The sequence below is a fragment of the Delphinapterus leucas genome, chromosome 15 (assembly GCF_059928025.1).
Source record: "Delphinapterus leucas isolate spDelLeu-1000000601 "Yukka" chromosome 15, BTC_Dleu_Yukka2, whole genome shotgun sequence".
Classification (NCBI taxonomy): domain Eukaryota; kingdom Metazoa; phylum Chordata; class Mammalia; order Artiodactyla; family Monodontidae; genus Delphinapterus; species Delphinapterus leucas.
Genome location: NC_143143.1, coordinates 77,861,799 through 77,881,195, shown reverse-complemented (window position 1 = coordinate 77,881,195; position 19,397 = coordinate 77,861,799). Strand labels below are relative to the sequence as shown.

The window sequence follows — 19,397 nt, the reverse complement described above, 5'->3', positions numbered from 1 at the left end:
TGGGAACTGCAGCAACAGGGAAGCCAGAGACTTCTTCCTCCTTGGTCACCACCAAAGCCAGCACTTCCAAAATTTCAGCCTAGCCACATTCCTCAAGGAACGGGTTAGAGCTGGTTGCAGATGTGGGTTCTGAACAGAGAAATGACTTGTGCCTTGTTTAAGAGAAAATTTTGAAGTTGCTAATATTGTTTTAATCGTTTGCATTCTGCACTCTTGTGTATAAAATATGTTAAGTATTCAATTACTGCTGTTTTGATGACCCAATCTCAAGAGTTGCTAAGCATTTAGAAACCTTAAAGATTCTCTGATCAGAACAGGCCTTTCCATGAACAGGTACTTGCTACCAAAGATGGATAGTGGTTGTTGATACTTAAGGGTACTTTTAAGACTTTGTTGCAGGTATTTTATAAAGATAACACCAAGATAAATTTATGGGAAAATGAACTGGTGTATTCTTTGATACATAACCAGTTGGTGCTTAGGGGAGAATTTGCATTGGACATTTGCTACCAAGTAACATTTTGGTGAGTGAAAAGGAGGCAGCTTGGTTCAGGTATTCCACTAGAGACTTAACTAATTGCTTTTACAATTTGTTTAGTAATCAGAAGAATCAGATATATAATTTAAAGGGTATTGTAATCTTTAAATACTTTTTAGTATTAAGTAGATATAATTTTGACTTGAATTTGTGTTTGATATAGAATTATACGACTTTTTAAATGAGTAATATGAATAGCATTTCTTTGAGGGTGTGTTGGAGGTGAAGTTTGTGAAGGTGCTTTCGTTTGATTTAGCAAATTATACGTAAGATATAATGTTAACCGATGTCCTTAGTGGTAATAGCCATTTTTCCCCTATGGGAAAACTTACTGTGAGCTCTTAAAAAGCATATATTCTGCACTTTCAAATGTTCCCTGATTTTGGCATTCCCTCTCCCTCCCACCAAAAAAAAAGAAAAGAAAAAAGGTCGAACAATTGGACTTGAAGGCTGGAATTTAGGTAAACTGTGAGGGTTCATTAAAAAGCCTCAATTAACTAGAGGGTGGGGAATGGGTATTATATTTAATTGAACTTTAAGTAGAAGTTCCTTCTTTGTCTTGGCCCTTGTTGAAAATTTCCTAACACTGCCTTATTAGAGGCTGCTATACTTCGAACTAACTAAATCTTTGCTTTTTGGCTCTTATAGTCTCTGTGTAGGAAATAGAGGAGATTGGGCTATGAATCTCTAAAGACCCTTGTTCCTGTTTATTCTGAAAGTCATTGATTTTAAACATATCCATTGTGAATTTGTTTTGCTTAAATTTCTCTTTTTTTCCTTAAACCAGAGTGCAGGAAAAGTTCTAATACTATTTATATTAAAAATAAAACGCCACCATGTTGAACAGACTAAGTGTCAAGTAAGTTCTTGATTATTGTTATTTTGATGACCCAGTGTCAAGAGTTGCTAAGCTTCTAAAAACCTTGAACATTCTCTGATCAGAACAAACCTTTCCATGAACATGTACTTGCTCCCAAATAATCAGTAGGCTTTTATCAAGTAAAAATGAATTTTGATTTTTATTATTAGCATACATGCCTACATTTATTATTTATATTTGATTGCTGAAAGCATAATTATATTAGGTACATTATATATTAAAGTAACTGCTTATAAATTTTGGAAGATGTTAAAAATAATTTTTAGAATTGTGAAATGTTAAATATTTAGCAATCTGGTGGTTAATATATTTAAGGTGATGTACACATTTTGCGACTTCACATTTAATTGTGAAAATTTCAGTTTAACAAGGAACATAGAGCTATTCTGTTATAAAGGAGCAAGTAGGGATCCCTACCTTAGGGGAAAAAAAGAAAAACTTCAGAATTTAAGTAGTATTTTTTCTTTTGAGAACCATGCATAAATAACAAATTGCATAAGTTGTAGTAGACCTTGATTTTGTTAATGGCTGGGTGGGTGTATACATAAAATACAGTTCACTTTTTTAGTGTTGAAATGACATTAAATACAAATAAAAGGTGCAAATATTGGAGATAATGTTTGGAAACAATACATTTGTGCAGAGAAAAAAATCAAATGTCGGAGTTTTTTTTACTCTGTTTAAATCTTAGATAAACTTCTTAAAAATGATGTGAAACTACAAACGGTTTTTTTTGAAATTCTTATTAGAACCTAATTTGTAGTTTACATCAAGGTGCCCAGTACTGTTGTGTAATGAGCTACTTGTTCAACCTAGACTTCCAAAGGACTTTCACTTTTAAAGAATGTCATAAAGTCTGTTATGTCTTCCAGAAGGTGAAATATTTTCCACAAGAGTGTAACTTTCATCTACTTGCCTAAGAGGCATGAACATTAAGAAAAATGTTGCTCACCTATGTAAATAATTTTAGTTAGATTCACAGAGCTTGATGTGTTATTAGCATCACATGAACTTACAAAATTTTTTCCTCCCCTAGTTTTGTGAGAACTTGTGGTATTAAGTCTGGAGCAAATGCCATGTTTGGCTGATGTGCATATACATTTTATGTTGTTAGTTTGGAAACTTGGCATTTGAAACTGGTATGAACCAAAGCCCCACACTAATTAACTGAATTGGTATCTTGAATGTAGAGGCTGTTTCTCGTTTACATGTTGGCACTTTCCACCTTGATCGTTGAGACACTTTATAAGAACAGCCACCCATGTTTTGCCCAGCATGAGTGGCCACAGTTCCATGTGACTGCATTTTTGTTGTTGTTGTTTGTTTGCCTGATCTTGTCCATTAGAAAGTGAGGAGAAGGATGATTGTGCTCCCTCAGTCTCTTACGGTCTTAGTACCCCTTATACCTTTGTTTTGGTCATGACCTACCTTTGATATCTGCCAGTTTCGAGGTCGGCTTAAATGAGAATCCACATTCTGCCTCCCTGGAAAGAGAAGGCTCTCAACATATTAACAGGCCTCTTAGATTGGGATATATATATATCAACTTGATTATATGGGGATATGCGTGTATATATAGGAAGTCACGGATAAAATGTGAGCCAACTATGTAAAGTGAGTTTTGATTTAGGGGTGCACATTTTTGTTCTAATACGCGTAAAATGCAAAATTCTTCTCACTGTTTCCGTGCTTGGTTCTCATCTCCACGTATGTGTTCCTGTCCTTTGCCTTTGGGACTTCTTTGAGATGCACTCACAGTCCTCTTTGGTTTTATTGATCCCTAGCTTAGTTCCAAGACAGCAGCGAGAGAAATCCTGATATCTCAAGAATTTTAGCAGTGTTCCAGAAATAAAGGTTTGGAAATTAAGAGAAGAGCATAAAAGACTTTGAATAGAATTACCAAGGGAAGGCTGCCCTGAACATATGCCACAGTTTAAGATTGAGTTATCATTCAAAAACATGCACATGATCTGTAAGAGACTCCTGCATTGACCATCTCTTAGAATTAAAAATAAATCCCTCCACACCCTCATTCCTTTTCCAGTAAGGGTATAGATTTGTACTTGAGTCACTTAGCTTTGGGTTGTTTGTGTTTGTTACTTCTCATATGACTTGGTTGATGTCTTTAATAAGGATGAACTATAAGTGTACAGGCCCCCTTGCTGGCCTTTATGGTATTATAATAATACTGGTGTCATTTTTCTAAGCACTTCATAAACCATTCTCAGTTCTCTCAGGACTGATTTCACAAGTAGGGAAATCAAGGCACTACCGTGTGCAGTGATGAAGTGAGCCATGGAATATGTCTGGGCTGGTTCCCAGGTCTGTGTTTGGAACACAGGCTTTTATAGGGCCCCTGTGAGCTGTTTGGCTAATGAAGACCCACATGAGTGCTTCATAACTTCTTAGTGATGTTTTGTGCTTGGATGTTAGCTAACAGCCAAGGATCCCAAGTGGGCTCCGCAGTTAAAGCAGTTAGCTTCACTAGCTTCTTTACCAATGAATTGTGCTGGTGGTAGTTAGTTGAAGTAGCAACTGTATAAGGTTTGAAGTTGCCTGTATAAGGATCTAAAAAGAAAGTTTGTTTATGGTCCATTGCTTTCCCCAGTGTTTTGGTTTAGGGCAGTCTTGTTCCTTCTCTCCTCTGAGCAGTTATTTTTGCTTAGACAGATAATTGCTGGCTTTTGCCCTCTGCCTTTTCTTTTTCTGAACCCTCTATGCCCCATTTAAGAGCTTGTGGAAACCTGTGCTTCTCTTGAAAATCTGTAAGGCTTTCCTTTTCTGATGGGAGCTGACAACAATTGAGGACCTATATGAGTGGTCTCTGGAAACCTGATATGTCTGAAGAAACTTCTGTCTAGTGGAAATGTGGTGGAATTTATTAAATGTACGTTTAAGTCAACAATTAGAATTCTTGCTCTTGTGAAAGATATGAACTGAGACTGGGTGTGTCCTAATGCAGGGAGTGCTTAGAATCCTGGTTTGAGATCAGAAAAATATAAATAAAACTTCTGTGGAAAATGTAAGGATTGAGCCATCAAGTGGCAAAACCTGCTCTAAGAATAATGCTTTCGCTTAAGCCTTGACTCTAGGAGATAGCTTAGAAAAACGTGAGAAGGTGATTCAAATAAATTACATATTTTGTTGCTCAAGAATGGTGAGAAAAATATATTTCCCATTACTATGGGAAAATTATTTTGAGTAGTTTTGAGACAGCATGGAACACTTATTAAGGGATTGAAAATAACCTACTTTTTGTCTTAGGCCATTTAGATGAAGCAGTAGCATGCTTCTGGAATGATTATAAATGGACATATCTGGATGTTCTCTTAGGCCTGCTCGTTAATTGATTTCCCTTTTTCACACTTCTCTTAAGCCAGGTTGTTCACCTGTATTGACAGCAAGCAGCACTAAGCCTATGGAGTTCTTATGTAGGCAGCATGGTGTTGGAATCACTCCCACAGTGTGTCTTGCTGGAATGCCTATTTAAAATGGAGTAAATTGGGAAATGCTTCCCATCTCACAGTCTCCCTGAGGCTAGATTGGGATGTTAGAGATGTTCTCAATCCTTTTTGTCCTTTTTTAAGTAGTGAGGTATCTTTCCCCCTTTCAAATAAAATTTTATGTGAACTGTAGTATATAAAACTGATTAAAGGGGCAGCTTTCACATTGTCCCTTAAATGTCAACTTCCCCTCCATCTGTATATATCTCTTACAGTCTCTCAGCACACTCTGAGAAGTACACCCTGAAAACCGTTGGTTCCATTAGTGTTCTAGAAGTTCTGGTGGTCACAGCTAGGGTTCTTGTCTGAAATCTAAATACTCAAAAGCAACAGGATAAGCAGCAGCCATAATAACAGTTCCTAGTTGTAGGCACTAGTTTTTTAGTCTGAAAGCCTTAAAAGAGAAGTAACCCAAATTTTATATTATATAAATATATATATATTTAATAAGCAGACTCTAGGTCACACCTTTATATTTCTAAGTCACCTAGGTTTATTTTGGGTACTTGCGAATGTTCTATTGCATAACCGTTATAAGTGCCACAGAGCTTGTAAAGTTAATATGCTAACTCTAACATGAATGGCTTACACAAATATATAAAAAACACTCTTACGTGTAAGTATAAATGCACATTGTAATGTGTACGGGAACAGATGTGTGGCAACCACATCTGATTCTCAGGAATAATGATAGTCTGTGCTTTTTAACAGATTATATCCTGGTATGAACTCATAAATTTCAGAGTGATTGCTCCAGTATCTGACCTGGTTTAAGGTAATAATAATAATAACTGCTTTAAGTATTAATTGGCATCATCTTATTTAATCCTTCTGACATTTGAACAGTAGAATGGTGTTATACTGGTTATACCATAGGAGACAGACCTCCAGAAGTAAAGTAAGATTTTTAGAGTCACAAAGCTAGTAAGTGGCAGAGCAAGGATTTAAACACAGATCTGTCCAGCTCTAGAGCTGTATTCTTTCTTACTACATTGTACCATCTTTTCTAGCAGGGGAAAGCTTTACTGTACTATGTCACCCTACTTATTATAGAAGTTTAAAGTTATGAGGGAAAAAATCTTTACACGTGGCTGAGAGGTAACCTAAATATTTGGTCATGAAACCAGTGTAGTCCTACTGGAAAACACAAATTTTGATGTTGGCTATAGGCTTTATACTTAAACTTTTTCTCCCCGTCCTTGTGCTGTCATTTCAGTATCTTGTTACCTTATACCTAAAGTTCTGGCTATTTTGCAGATGTTTCAGATTGAGTAGGTAGGTCTGGAATGGGTGTAAGCTCCCTCAAGTGATTGTCACAATGGCTAGGTCTGGTATCCACTCTTCTACTTAATCTACTTACTCCAGACCTTTTTTAATGGGACCTGCCAAACACAACCAGATTAATTCTCTCAAAGCGCCATTAAAATTGTATCACTTCTCTACTCCAGTAACTGCAACATCTCCTCAGTGCCTGCTAGACATGGCAGCAGGCTCTAGCTTCACACTCAAGGCCTCCATTCTATCCCCATCCTGCCTTTCCAGCCTTGTCATTTATTACTACTCAGAAGCTTGACACAGCAGCCATTCTGACTCTCTGCAGTAGTTCCTAAAACTCTGCTTTTCCACCTCTGGAACTGTGCTAGTGAGACTTTTTTTTGCAGTGAGTGCAGATTCTCCAACCTAACATAGTGGCCGCAGCTCAACAGCTACTTCCGCCCTCTCCTGACTGCCCCTGCTGAGAATGAACTGTCCCTCTTACAAAGCCTCAGAGCATCTAGTTTGTGACACATCTGACATATTGCATCCTATCCTGTATATATTTATGGGGTGTCATCTCTATAAGACCTTTGTAGGCAGGGACTGTTCATTCATTCTACACTTACTGAGTGCCTGCTATGTGCCAGCCAATGAAGAACGTGTTAGAGAATATAGCAGGGGAAAAAAACCAGTCAGGGTCCTTGTAATGGACATTCTTTGCCTTGAATAGTGAGATGGCATCCTTGTCCTCCTGCATATTTTAAGGGTTCTATTTAGCCTATCAGTTGAGATAAGGACAATTAATCTGCGCTGAAAAATGATTCATAGTGATTCTAATTTAAAGACATAAATATCTCTTTACCAGTTGTATGAATTATACTTTCAGGTCATATTTTACTAAATCTCTTGAGATCACCTGTGATGAGCATTTAAAATAAAACTTTTAAGTCACAGAGTCATTGTAATTTTGGTGATTGATAATGTGGTGAACCAGGCTTTTTATTTCCCATTAGATTCTTGGTTTGTTATTAATGAACCACACCAACATGAAAGAAAATAAAACTTGCGTAAAGGACTAAAATTAAATTTTTCATCTTTCTGTTACCTTTGAAAAGGCTTCCTGTTTTATTTTTCCTGGGACCTCTCCCCTTTTACAGTTCTATCCTGTAACTGTTTGAAAGAAACTTGAGGTGATTTGAAAATTTAATACATGGAAATTCTGTGAAAATCATTTCTGTACTGCTGCTTCATGCTCTAGAATCATTTCAGTTTTGCAAAATTAAAAATAATTGAATTCATTAAAGTAACTCTAGCTGGATTAAACTATTAATTAAGGCAGAGTGAATTTGGGCCTTTGACGTTGACAAAAGTGATATATTCCTCTGTTCCTGGCCTCTTGGAGTGGAGCAGATTTGCCAGGAAGGTGAACTCTCTACTAAGATTTTTTTTTTTTTTAAGTGCTTAACAGTTTGGGGGCTGTTGATATATTACCATAGAATCACTCGTTTAAAATTGTCCAAAATGGTCTGGAAATTTGTAAAGGCCTTCAAAGTTGTTCTGCTACATCCAGGACTTGCTCTAGAGGATCTATCCTGTTCAAAGGAATCTTAAACAGTCTTAACAGATGCTTAATATTCATAGTTTTGGCAAAGAGACCCATCAGTGATAAATGTCTCTGATTTTGAACCCAGATTGCCCTGCTGATAAAATTACAAGCAGCCTTATCTGGTTCCATATTCACTACTCTTGTCTTACGTTTTCTAGTAGCCACTTTTTTTTTAACTTTATTTTTAATTGTGGTAAAATACACATAACGTAAAATTAATTTATCATGTTAACCAACCACTTTTAAGTATACGGTTCTGTGACATTCAGTATATTCACATTGTCGTGCAGCAGTTACCACTATCCATCTCCAGAACTGTCTCCATCTTGCAGAACAGAAACACTCTCCCATTAAACAGTAAATCCCCATTCTCCCCTCCCCACCAGCCCTTGGCAACCACCTTCTACTTTCTGTCTCTATGAATTTCACTACTTTTAGTATCTCATATGAGTGTAATCATGTAATATTTGTCTTTTTGTGACTGGTTTATTTTGCTTAGCATAATATCTTTGAGGTTTATCCATGTTTTCAGTAGCTACGTTTTTAAAAATAAAAAGTAAAATTAATTTTAATTTTTAATCCAATATATCCAAAGTATTGTCATTTCAACATGTAGTCTATTTTTGGAAGGGTATTTATGAGATGTTTTGCATTTTTATCATACTAAGTCTTGGAAATCCCAAGTATATTTTATGCTTAAAAGCATATCTCAAAAAAAAAAAAGCATATCTCAGATGGGCAAAGAAGATGTATAAATGGCCCAAAAGCACGTGAAAAGATGCTCAACATCACTAGTCATTAGGGAAATGCTAACTAAAACTACAATGAAAATATATCTCACACCCATTAAGATGGTTAGTGTTAAAAAAAAAAAGTGTTGGTGAGGATGTGAAGAAACTGGAACTGTACACTGTTGGGAGTGTAAATGGTAGAACCACAGAATTACCATGTGATCCAGCAGCAGTGTCTTGAAGAGATACTTGTACACCCATGGTCATAGCAGTATTATTCACAATAGCTGAAGGCGGAACAAGTGTCCAACAGGTGAATGGATAAATGTGATATATACATAGCATGGAATATTTTTCAGCCGTACAAGGAAGGGAAGTCTGACATGATGCTCCAACTGGATAAACCTTGAAGGCATTGCTAGGTAAAATAAGTAGTCACAAAAGGACAGATACTTTGATTCCACTTACGTGAAGTACTTAGAGTAGTCAGAATCATAGAGGCAAAACGGAGTGGTGGTTGCCAGGTGCAGATGGGCGGGGAGAAATGGGGAGTTACTGTTTAATGGAGATAAGTTTCAGTTTTGCAAGGTGAAAAGAGTTGTGGAGATGGATGGCGGTGAGGGTAGCACAATAAAAGTTTAAAGCACCTCAATTCAGTTCAGACTAGCCACATTTTAAGGGCCTAATAGCCATTTGTGGCTAGTATCTGCCGTATTGGAAAGCATAGTTCTTAAAAATGAATTTATAAAATTTTCAAGCAACATTGGTTTTCTTGCTGCTTGAGTAAATACTGAAATACATCTATTCCTTTTGTTGTACATCTTGTAATCTTATACTAGGCCTGATTGCCTTTTTTTTTTTAACAGCTTAAGATATCTTTCATATACCATACAATTCACCCATTTAAAGTGTATAATTCAATGTTTTCTAATATATTCAGGGTTGTGCACCTATCACCACAATTAATTTTAGAATATTTTCTTCACAAAGAACTCAGTACCCCTTGGCAATCACCCTCTATTCCCCCTGCCTATTTCCTCCAGCCCTAGGCAACTTTAATCTCCTTTCTGTCTCTGAGATTTGCCTATTCTAGATATTTCATATAAATGGAATCATACAATAAGTGGCCTTTTGTGACTGACTTTTTTCACTTGGCATAATATTTTCAGGGTTCATCATGTTGGGGCATATATCGGTATTTCACTCCTTTTTATGGCTGAATCATATCCCATTGTATCAATACCATGTTTTACTTAACCATTTATTAGTTGATGGAGATTTGGGTTGATTTTCCTTCTCGGATATTATGAAGACTGCTGAGAACATACGTGTACAAGCTTTTGTGTGGGCATATGTTTTCATTTCTCAATTGCTTTTGTAACAAGAATGAACGGAATTTGGCAGGGGAAAGGAGACTAAGAGGTAGTTAGCTGAGAGCCGACTAGTCTCCTGCCTACCCCTGCCCTTTAGAAAAGGAAAAAAGATGACAAAAGCCTCTGCTTTTCCCAAGCAATTTTCAGAAGACTGTGCTTTGAGTATTGATAATGGATAACTGGTCCATTATCAATAGGAGAGACATAGGATATATCTGGTTTTTGAAAAGGTATTGTTTTGTTGAAGGATTCTAAAATTGTGGTTTTCATTTTGCAAGATATTACCATTACAGGGACTTCCCTGGCCGTCCAGTGGTTAAGACTCCTCTCTTCTACTACAGGGGGCATGGGTTTGATCCCTGGTTGGGGAACTAACATCCCACATACCGCACTGTGTAGCCAAAAAATTAAAAAAAAATTTTTTTTTTAATTATATATATATACATTACCATTACAGTTTGGATAGAAAGATATCCGTCAGATGTGACCATCTAGTGACTGTTGGCATCCACGGTGATGTGAAAAGCGCTTTAGGGCAAGTGGTCTCAGAGCTGAGTTCATGTTTCACTTCTTTGGATGTGATGGGACCATCTGACCTGAGATATGTGTGTGTATTCTTTTTTTTTTTTTTTTTCCGGTACGCGGGCCTCTCATTGCTGTGGCCTCCCCCGCTGCAGAGCACAGGCTCCGGACGCGCAGGCTCAGCAGCCATGGCCCACGGGCCCAGCCGCTCCATGGCATGCGGGATCCTCCCGGACCGGGGCACAAACCCGTGTCCCCTGCATCGGCAGGCGGACCCCCAATCACTGCGCCACCAGGGAAGCCCTGTGTGTGTATTCTTAATCTCCGTATCTCCACTTGAGCTGGTTTGGCTGAATTATTTATGGTTATTTCAACCTTGGGTATTAAAGTTCTGGCACTTTCAGATGTGTGTATATAACATGCAGTTGTTTACTTTTAATTAATGTCAGAGATCAGAGCTTCATCTGCATGGGTAATGGGAAGAACACTGCATTCTAGGTCTGAAGATGACCTTGAGACCCAGCTCTGTCATTGACACGCTCATCACCCTTAAGCCAGTTGCTTCACCTCAGTTGCTAATCTGTAAAATGAGAAGAGTTTAGATTAGGCAAAACCCTAGGTTCTCTTCAGTGATTCAAAGTGCTGCTTTTTCATAACTGATTTTAGTTGGAATATGAATCTCAGTCTCTTGTCTCCTAAGGCGTGTACTTTGTTCTTCATTTTGGAATTAGAATGTTCATGCCCCTTCAATTGAGAAGATACTTAAAGACTGTTGATAGTTATTTCTCTTCTAATCAGACATGGATTCAGAATAGCATATCTTTTTCTCATCAGCTAAACCAGCTAATGCTGAAAAAGGCAGCACATATGCAAAAAAAAAAAAAAAAGGATTGATTGTAGTTATATGTGTAAAGTGGCTGCCACCAACACAAATGCACCTTTTAGGAGCATTAATTTAAAAATAATATCCAGAATTAGAGAAGTGTTGTCCCACTTGACCTGATTATGTCACATCTGGAATAACAGTTTATTCAGGGCACCACAGAGATTGACCAACTGGAGCCTCTTCATTGGAGACTGGCGTAGGCGATAACAGAAGGAATGGTGAAAAGAACTGAGCATGGTTAACTTGGAGAAGGGGAAGTCTTGAGAGGGAAGGAGGAAGTGTCTTAAAAACTTGAGAGGCTGTTAGGTGGCTGTAATTAGACGTCTGTAGCTGAACTGAGAGTTGTGGGCAGGTTACAGAGCACTGTAAAGAATAAACTTGTGAACAGAGCTGTCCAGTGTGGGACAAGATGCCTGGTGGGGTTTGTGCTTCCCTCACAAAGTAATCAGGCAGAGAGTCTCAGAGCAGGGTTGTTTGTGGAAAGGATTCACACATTGTTCATAGAAAGTGGCCAAAAGTATTACTGTGATAAAACATTTTTGTACAGGATGCTGTATTTAGATGAATACACTCATTTTGCCTTGCGTAAATATAGTCTACCTACCAAAGAAATAGTTACGAAAAGTTTTTTCTTTTTCTTTTATTTTATTTTACATCTTTATTGGAGTATATTGCTTTACAATGGTGTGTTAGTTTCTGCTTTATAACAAAGTGAATCAGTTATATGTTCCCATATCTCTTCCCTCTTGCCTCTCCCTCCCTCCCACCCTCCGTATCCCACCCTACGAAAACTTAATTATAAGGAATTTAATAATTGATTTGGTTAAACACTTGAAGAAAACCTTTTTTTTTTGAAGTGGAGGCAGTTTTATATTTGACACTTTACTCAGTTAATTGGGTTTCTTTTATTACCATACTGAAAGAATAGTAAAAAATTAATGCAGTTAGTAGTTAAGAACAGAAGAAAAATTAGTTACATTTCCTGCCTGCTTCTTATCTTTATTAACAGTGTTCTAATATGATTATCCTGAGCAACATAATTGATGTTCATTATTTAAATTTAGCTTTTGGTGCAAGTGTGTCTTCATTGGCAAAGTAGTTTCTCTTTCTAGTCCTTCTGGGCTTTCCAAATACTCCCTTTTTTAGCCTCAACACTACTGAACATTTTCTGGTGAGATGGAAGAGAGGGAAGACTAAAACTTTGCTTTTTTACCTCTGTCATGCTGCACAGTTTTATCTGCTAATCCAGGAGAGCATTCTGCCCCTGGATTAGTCAGACAGTTCCTTCTTTTGTGGTATTTGGGATTGAGGAAGAGAGGAAAAAGAGGAGACCGAGCTGCCTTTATGTGAAGAGCCGAGCCTGTGGCATCCAGAAGGTCTTTTGCCAAACCTTATAGGAAATTGAAAGATAAGCAGCTTCTGTTCAGGACTGTGTTTTAGAAAAAGATTGAGTAGGGTGATTGCTTCCAGACTGAATGTAGGCTCTAGGGTCTCGATGTGTTCACTCATCGGAGGGTGGTTCTAGAAAGACTTTACAAGGTTCATTTTTTTTCAAATACAAATATTACATAAAGCTTTTTACATCTGGTTTAATTTAAATGTAGGGCTAGTGACATCCTGAAAAGCAAATAAGGTGTCTGTGTTCACCACTTTGGATCCCAGAATAGTCAGGAAAGATAAACACTTGCTGGTTATAAAAAGAAAGTGTTTTACAGTGACCACACTTTTTTTGTACTCAGTGAGTGATATTGACAGGTATTAAATATGTTGTCGAGGGGGTGGCAGGAGGAGAAAACAGCAGAAATATGGGAATGATTTTTTTCTTTCTGCCTAGTTTTTAACTTAATGGGTTCAAAATCCACAGAGATATCACAGATTTTTTTAAGTGCCATCACGGGTAGCAATGAAGTAACTGATGCTTTGATTCTCTTCGTGAGAATCTTCTTAAAATGCCTGTGTCTCTTAGAAAATAGCATAACTTAATATTTTTAGTTAGATCAGTGGTTTAAAGAAACTTCAAATATCTGACTCTTAAACCCCAGTGTGGATTATATAAATACTTGCGCCAGCGTTAAGTGGAGTATTGTTTTAAGGATTTAGGATCTGAATTTCTTACATATTAATTTGGGTTGATGATGTACCAAAAATGAAATGGTTTATATTGTAGTAGTTTGAAAGTCTTCCTAATTTATTAACTTAGAAAATATTGCTGCCTTTTTTTCACTAGTAATGGCATCTTTTCCAGCCTTTGATTCCCCCCCGCCCCCTACCAAAAAGGATTTCCAGAGAGGCTGTATCTTTCTTAACAGCTTTAATGTAGAAATGTTTAAAAAAACAACAGAGTATAAACTATGTTCTAATCCTTAGGCTTACTGTGGGCTTCCTATAACCATATTCTGATCAAACTGTAATTTAGGGGAGATTTTCAGTGAACTGTTGGAATTCTGCTGTAGCCATCAAACATCATGCTTTGGTTGACTGTCCGCTAGGTCCAGATTCTACATTTCAGTAGTCTGCCACCTTGGCATAAATTTGCATTATGAGCTTAGTTTAGACAAGTAACTATTTCAAGGAGATACTTGGAAACGGAGAACTTTTCCTTCTTCCTCTTTCCATCAACCTGACCCCCTCCCTCCACTTTTTATCTTTTTTATATTTCAACTAAGATTTCTTTAAAAACAAGGATTTCACCCCTTTTAAGGTCAGGTGGGGTGGTGGAAACCACTGGTTTAGTCTAAGTAACTTGTGTTTAGGTTTTAGCAGGAAGAAGTATCTGTCCTGGTCTAGCTCTCAGTACAGTGTTAGAAATGTTTTTTCTATGAAAATTCTAGATTTGCATTCACAGTATAACTGATGCAGTAGTTGTCATTCTGGTATATGTTCAAATTTCAGTTCCCAAATATTAGAAAGTAGCAGGGTTATGCCTGCAGGTGATGGAAACTAGGACACACCATCATATTTACTGGCATGTTAAATTAGCACCATATGTTCTTATTAGGAACTTGAAACGTACAAGAATGCACGTAAAAATATGAAGAATTTGTATACTGGAAAATGCCACGCTAGATCCATACTTGGAGTCGTTTAAAATATCTGTAGAAGTTTGGTTTGGAGGCTTTTTTTTTTTCTCCTGGCTTGATTATCTGTGCCTAGTCAAAGGTTTGATTGGGTTTTATGGGGGTTATTTTTGTTGTTTTGTTTTTACTTTCTGATGGCACAGTTATAAATACTTTTCTTCTGCCCCTAAAAACAGGGACTAAATGATGCCATCCTTGATATGGTGGCTTTGCAGAGGGACTGCGATACACAGACAAGCCCCATTGACTATTGGTACATTAGGTCCTGCAAATCTTGCCTTAAGCCTGCTAAACTAGTCCTCTCATCTGTTGGGTTCCCCTCCATCTTCCTGACCCAGATGAGCCTGAGTACAGCCCCTGACTAGATCCAAGCCTTTTTTTCTGGCAGAGCTCTGGTTTCATAAATGATTATAATTACGTTTCTCAGTTAATGACCTCTTTGCCTAAATGAAGTTCACAGTCATTGATGTTGTATCATCATCCTTGTACAGTCCTCTTATACAGATTCGGCCTGTAGATATTTCCTCGTGAGATAGGTTCTCTCGGCCTTTATTTACCCTCTTTGTACTTGGTGTAAAGGAGTACTTTTGCTTTTCGTATTTGGTGAGAAAAGAGGTACATGTTATTTGATCGGTCTTATGTATTGTTATAATTTATATGGTTTTAAGTCATCATGGCTACAGATCTCAGATTTTCATTTCAGCCATCTGACTCTTGCTTTCTGAGGAAGGAATTGGTTTCTGAGTGGGAATTTGGCCGGGATTATTGGTAAAACTTTAATGTTTTGGCCCTAATTAGTAGGTGTGGGTATAATTTGCAGATTGATAAGGAGTGTGGCTGAATTATTCAACAGTGAATTTAAATCATTCTCAAAAATCAATAATTTAAGTCTAGTTCATCAGGCAGCATATGCTTAACCAAAAGTTACTTAACTTCAGTTAATAAATCGCAGACGTTAACTCCATTATTAATGGGTTTGAGCTTTCCCCAAAATCTTTTAGAATTTACGAAATGTTTTACTCTTTCCATACAGTGTTTTTGATTAATGAAACGATGGGCCAACGCCTCTTTCAGAATAACTGTATCTCCCTGACAAATTCCTATTCTTCCTATTAGTCCCAATTCACAAGAATAATTATTTTTCATAAAATTCCCCATCTTCCCTTACTTATTCACTTCACTTCTTCTCTGTCCCACTACCCAGTGGGTCTACCAGAACTTTTGGTTGCAAGTAACATGAACCAAAACTTAAGCAAAAATGATCATGTGTTTTTGTTCTTGTTCATGAAAAGCTGGGGGGAGGGATGGTTCAAGGGGGCTATCTTTCAGGCACAGCTAGATTGAGGACCTTAAGCAGTATCAACAGGAGTGTTTCCCTTTCTGTGCTTTTCGCATCGTCACTGTCCGCCCTGTTTGGGGCACATGTCCAGGTTTGTACTAACCAGTGTCTGCAGAGATAGAACACTAATTGGTTAACCTGTGTCGTATGCGCGGTGGAGGAAGGGCCTCTTAACTGACAGCACCTCCACTGCGGCAGGAGTGGCTCCAAGAGGAAGTTGGGCAGGGAGAAGCAAGCATCTTTACTCCAGTGACCCAGTGCCTGCTGTATACCCCAGAAGCGATGGGCTGTTGAAGGGGAAGAGCTGTGTCCTGTTCAGCTTTCTGTTTCTAGCACATTAATGGGCAGGGTGCTCCAAAAATGATTGATGAACAGTGGTTTCATTCTATTAATTTGGATGTTTTTCCCTTTTTTATGCCATGAGCTGAGAAGTTTATGGTTTGGCTGAAGGGAGCTCTCCTTGGTATTGGGAAATGGTGCTGACCTCATCAAAATGGCCATCCTGATAGCCAGGGAGGCTCAAGAGAAAGGTTTAGCCACTGGGGACAAAAGTGGAAAGTAACCCCACCCTTCTGCATTCCTTTCAATGCCCATCTCTAGACAGTTTCTGACATTATTGTAAGACATTTTCCTCCCTAAGAGTAATGATTGTAAGAATTTGTTTTCATCTCTTCCTATTCAAAAGTGAGGAACACCCCTTAATCTCAGGCAGTCCACTTCCTGTTTACTCTGTCCTTACCCCTCAGTTAACAGAGTAAATAGAAAGGTATGGGCCCCAAGAATCAGATAGATAACATCAATGAACCCTGAAGGCAGCTGTTGATTTGAAGTTGTTTCTTAACAGCAGGTGATGGGCTGAAAAAAAACAACAACAACATAGGGCCCTTGAGTTCTTTTTCTTATCACCCATGATTCTAACATTAACTGGTAAGAATTTGTTGGAGACTTTCTTACAAGGAACGTTTGGCTTGTTACAGGCATAGAAAAGCTTAAGAAATAGACACAGGAAATGGAGGATGGGAGTAGGAGGGAGCCTTCTTTGCTTATTATATTCCTATACTACATACCTGCTTTATATACTGCGAGAAGTGTTTTATTTAATAAGCGAAAAACCAGAAGAATCTCTAAGTGCTTTTGAGGATGCCAACACATATGAATGTGTTATTCTAGCTCCAGATGGACAAAATCTTGGAAATGGCCTCCGCAGAGGGTACCTCCATCTGGGGAAAGGGGCAGATGATAGAATTCCCAAGGTCATTAGAAATGTCAGAAATCTGCTTATGAAGACGGTTATAACCTTAATTCAGAATATTCTACATTTTTCAATGTAAACTTTTTCTCTCTTTTTTTCTTGGCCGCACTGCACGGCATGCGGGATCTTAGTTCCCCGACCAGGGATCGAACCCGCACCCCCTGCAGCAGAAACGTGGATTCTTAACTACTGGACTGCCAGGGAAGTCCCGATGTAAACTTTAACTTGGATTCCTCCTAGCTAATCATAGAACAAATAACTTTTTTGTAGCATTTTCCAATAAGCAATGTAACTTTTATTTATAAACCTGTTTAATTCAACTCAAATAAGTAAACTCAAGATTTATTCTATTGCTGAAATATCACCTTCTATAAATAAGTTTTTTGTAACTAAGCTCCCTTAGAGCATATTCTTACTTTTTCAGAACTGTAGGTGGATAAATTGGGTACAACGAAGCAGCGAGGTGCTTCACTTGGAGGTCTTGAAACAACTTTGTTAGCTGTGGGTGGGCACTTAGAACACCTGGTATTTTCCATAGGAAACTGGGTTTTCCTTTATCCTGAGCTGCAGTTTGGCTCCCTAGGATGTTTTCTGTAGGGGGGGGGGGGAGGCGGCATTTCCAAATCTGTGTGTGTGTGTTTTGCTGTGCTCATCCAGGAGGCAGGGAAAGCCAGAAAGGGCTGCCTCTGGGGTATGTCTGTGCTCTGAAGTGAAACAGGATTCACATGGGATGTTCCAGAAGAACTGGATTTTGGCCCGTGGAGAGTTGATAAAATGAATGGAGAAACAAAATGTCTCTTTTCAGAATTGGGTGTTTATGGACATTCATTTTGATGCCTGGTCTCTTCAGAATTAGCCTGTAACACTTCCTGTATTTCTGGAACACTTTTCTTGTATTTCTGAAACATTTTTCTATCAGGTGGTTCTCTCTAAATGACCTAGTTTGTGCGAACCTAGATTTTTCTTTTTAATCAGTTTATTAAGCAACTGATTTTTTTTTAAACCATCAAAAAGATGGTTCAGAACAATTTAGGAATAAAATTTCCACAAGGAATAATGGATTTGGCCTTGAACGCACACTAATTTGTATCAGAACTGACTTCTAAGTCTGTTAGCTAAATGATACACAGATTATTAGATGGCAGAGTGCAGAGGACACCATAGTCATGCTTCATAACTAGGAGTTCCATCCTGAGGATGTGTTTTGCAGTGAACCGCATTCATCTTTTGGCCTCAGGTATACTAAGTTCTGGTAACATATTGAGATTTAGAATTTCTAGAAGTTGCTGGGACATTTTGGTAGGCTTCATTTTTTTTCCATTTTTCATAGTTAATATTGATGTTTGGATTTGAATAATAAGTGAGGTAACATGATATCTTATTACATGTGTATTAGTTGACTTTATGATTGTGGTTTACAGATGGTAGTGGTATTATAGAGTGACAGCCTTGATTAATTAGAAAACCAGATTTTCATGTATTGAATACTAAATTTTAAATCCAGATGCATTGGCTTTTGTTTCTGCCTGTTTTTGATTTTTAGAACTACTTTATATCCTGCAACATTTATTTGGATTATTAAGTCGATGATTAGTTTTTACACTATTTTGTAGGAAACATTTATGGTCACATTGGAAGCCATACAAATTCTCAGCTGCCCAAGTTTTATTAATTTTATTTTCTTAACCTTTGTTTTTAAGGAACTTGGGAAAGTGGGTGTAAATTTCTACTTTAATGTATTGGGTCATTTAAATAATTTTTCAATTCCCTCATACACACATAAGCTTTTCATTTTTCAAAAGGGACCCCCCCCAAAGTCTGTAACAGTTATTATTTGCTCTGGTGCTGAGTGCCCAGCTTTCCCTGTCTCAGCATTCATTCCGTGGCATTAGTGAGTGCCTTTGTCCAGGTGTGGTGCTGGCTGGGGGGCAAGTTACACAGCCATTCTTGTCTTTCGTTTGGGTGGTGTGCAGAAACTTATGGTTACCACAGCAATACGAAGGGTAGCTCCCAGACAACAGAAACTTATTTCCCCTGGCACTCAAAATTATGTGGTAATGATGCTGAAATGGTGAACATTTTTCTGTTTTCAGAGGTTCAGCATCACAAGGAGAAAAGCACTCACACTTGATTTTGAAGTAATCGGTTGGTATATAAACCTCATTCTCAACTTTAAGTAAGCTCATCACCGAACTAGTTTTTTAAAAGTCTAATCAGAATTGTGCCACATTAGATTCATGTTACCTGTGATATAAAATGTCCTGTTAAAAATAGAAAAGATCAGAGAGTACTTATTTTGCCTGCCTGCTCTAAGTATTCAGAACATGCTGGATAAGGATATCTATTCACCTTTTTTGTCAGACTGGGCCAGGGTTTGTGATCCTACCATCAGTGGAATTAGTAAATATCACAAGTTGTACATGTTTTGACTTG

At 37.8% G+C, this 19,397-nt stretch overlaps 1 protein-coding gene across 7 annotated transcripts in view; it reads left to right on the top strand.

Annotated features, from left to right (window-relative positions):
• Positions 1-19,397, top strand: part of ADNP (activity dependent neuroprotector homeobox) — a 30,135-nt gene that overhangs the window by 2,310 nt on the left and 8,428 nt on the right. The window contains exon 2 of one of the 7 annotated variants that reach the window (XM_022597714.2): positions 1,326-1,397. The exons of 3 other annotated variants lie outside the window; for them this stretch is intronic. The gene's annotated coding sequence lies outside the window, so the exon portion shown is untranslated. Of the gene's footprint in view, positions 1-128; positions 19,141-19,397 lie in introns of those variants that run through there. 3 more of the 7 variants (XM_089897074.1, XM_089897072.1, XM_089897071.1) reach the window with 3 other exon arrangements.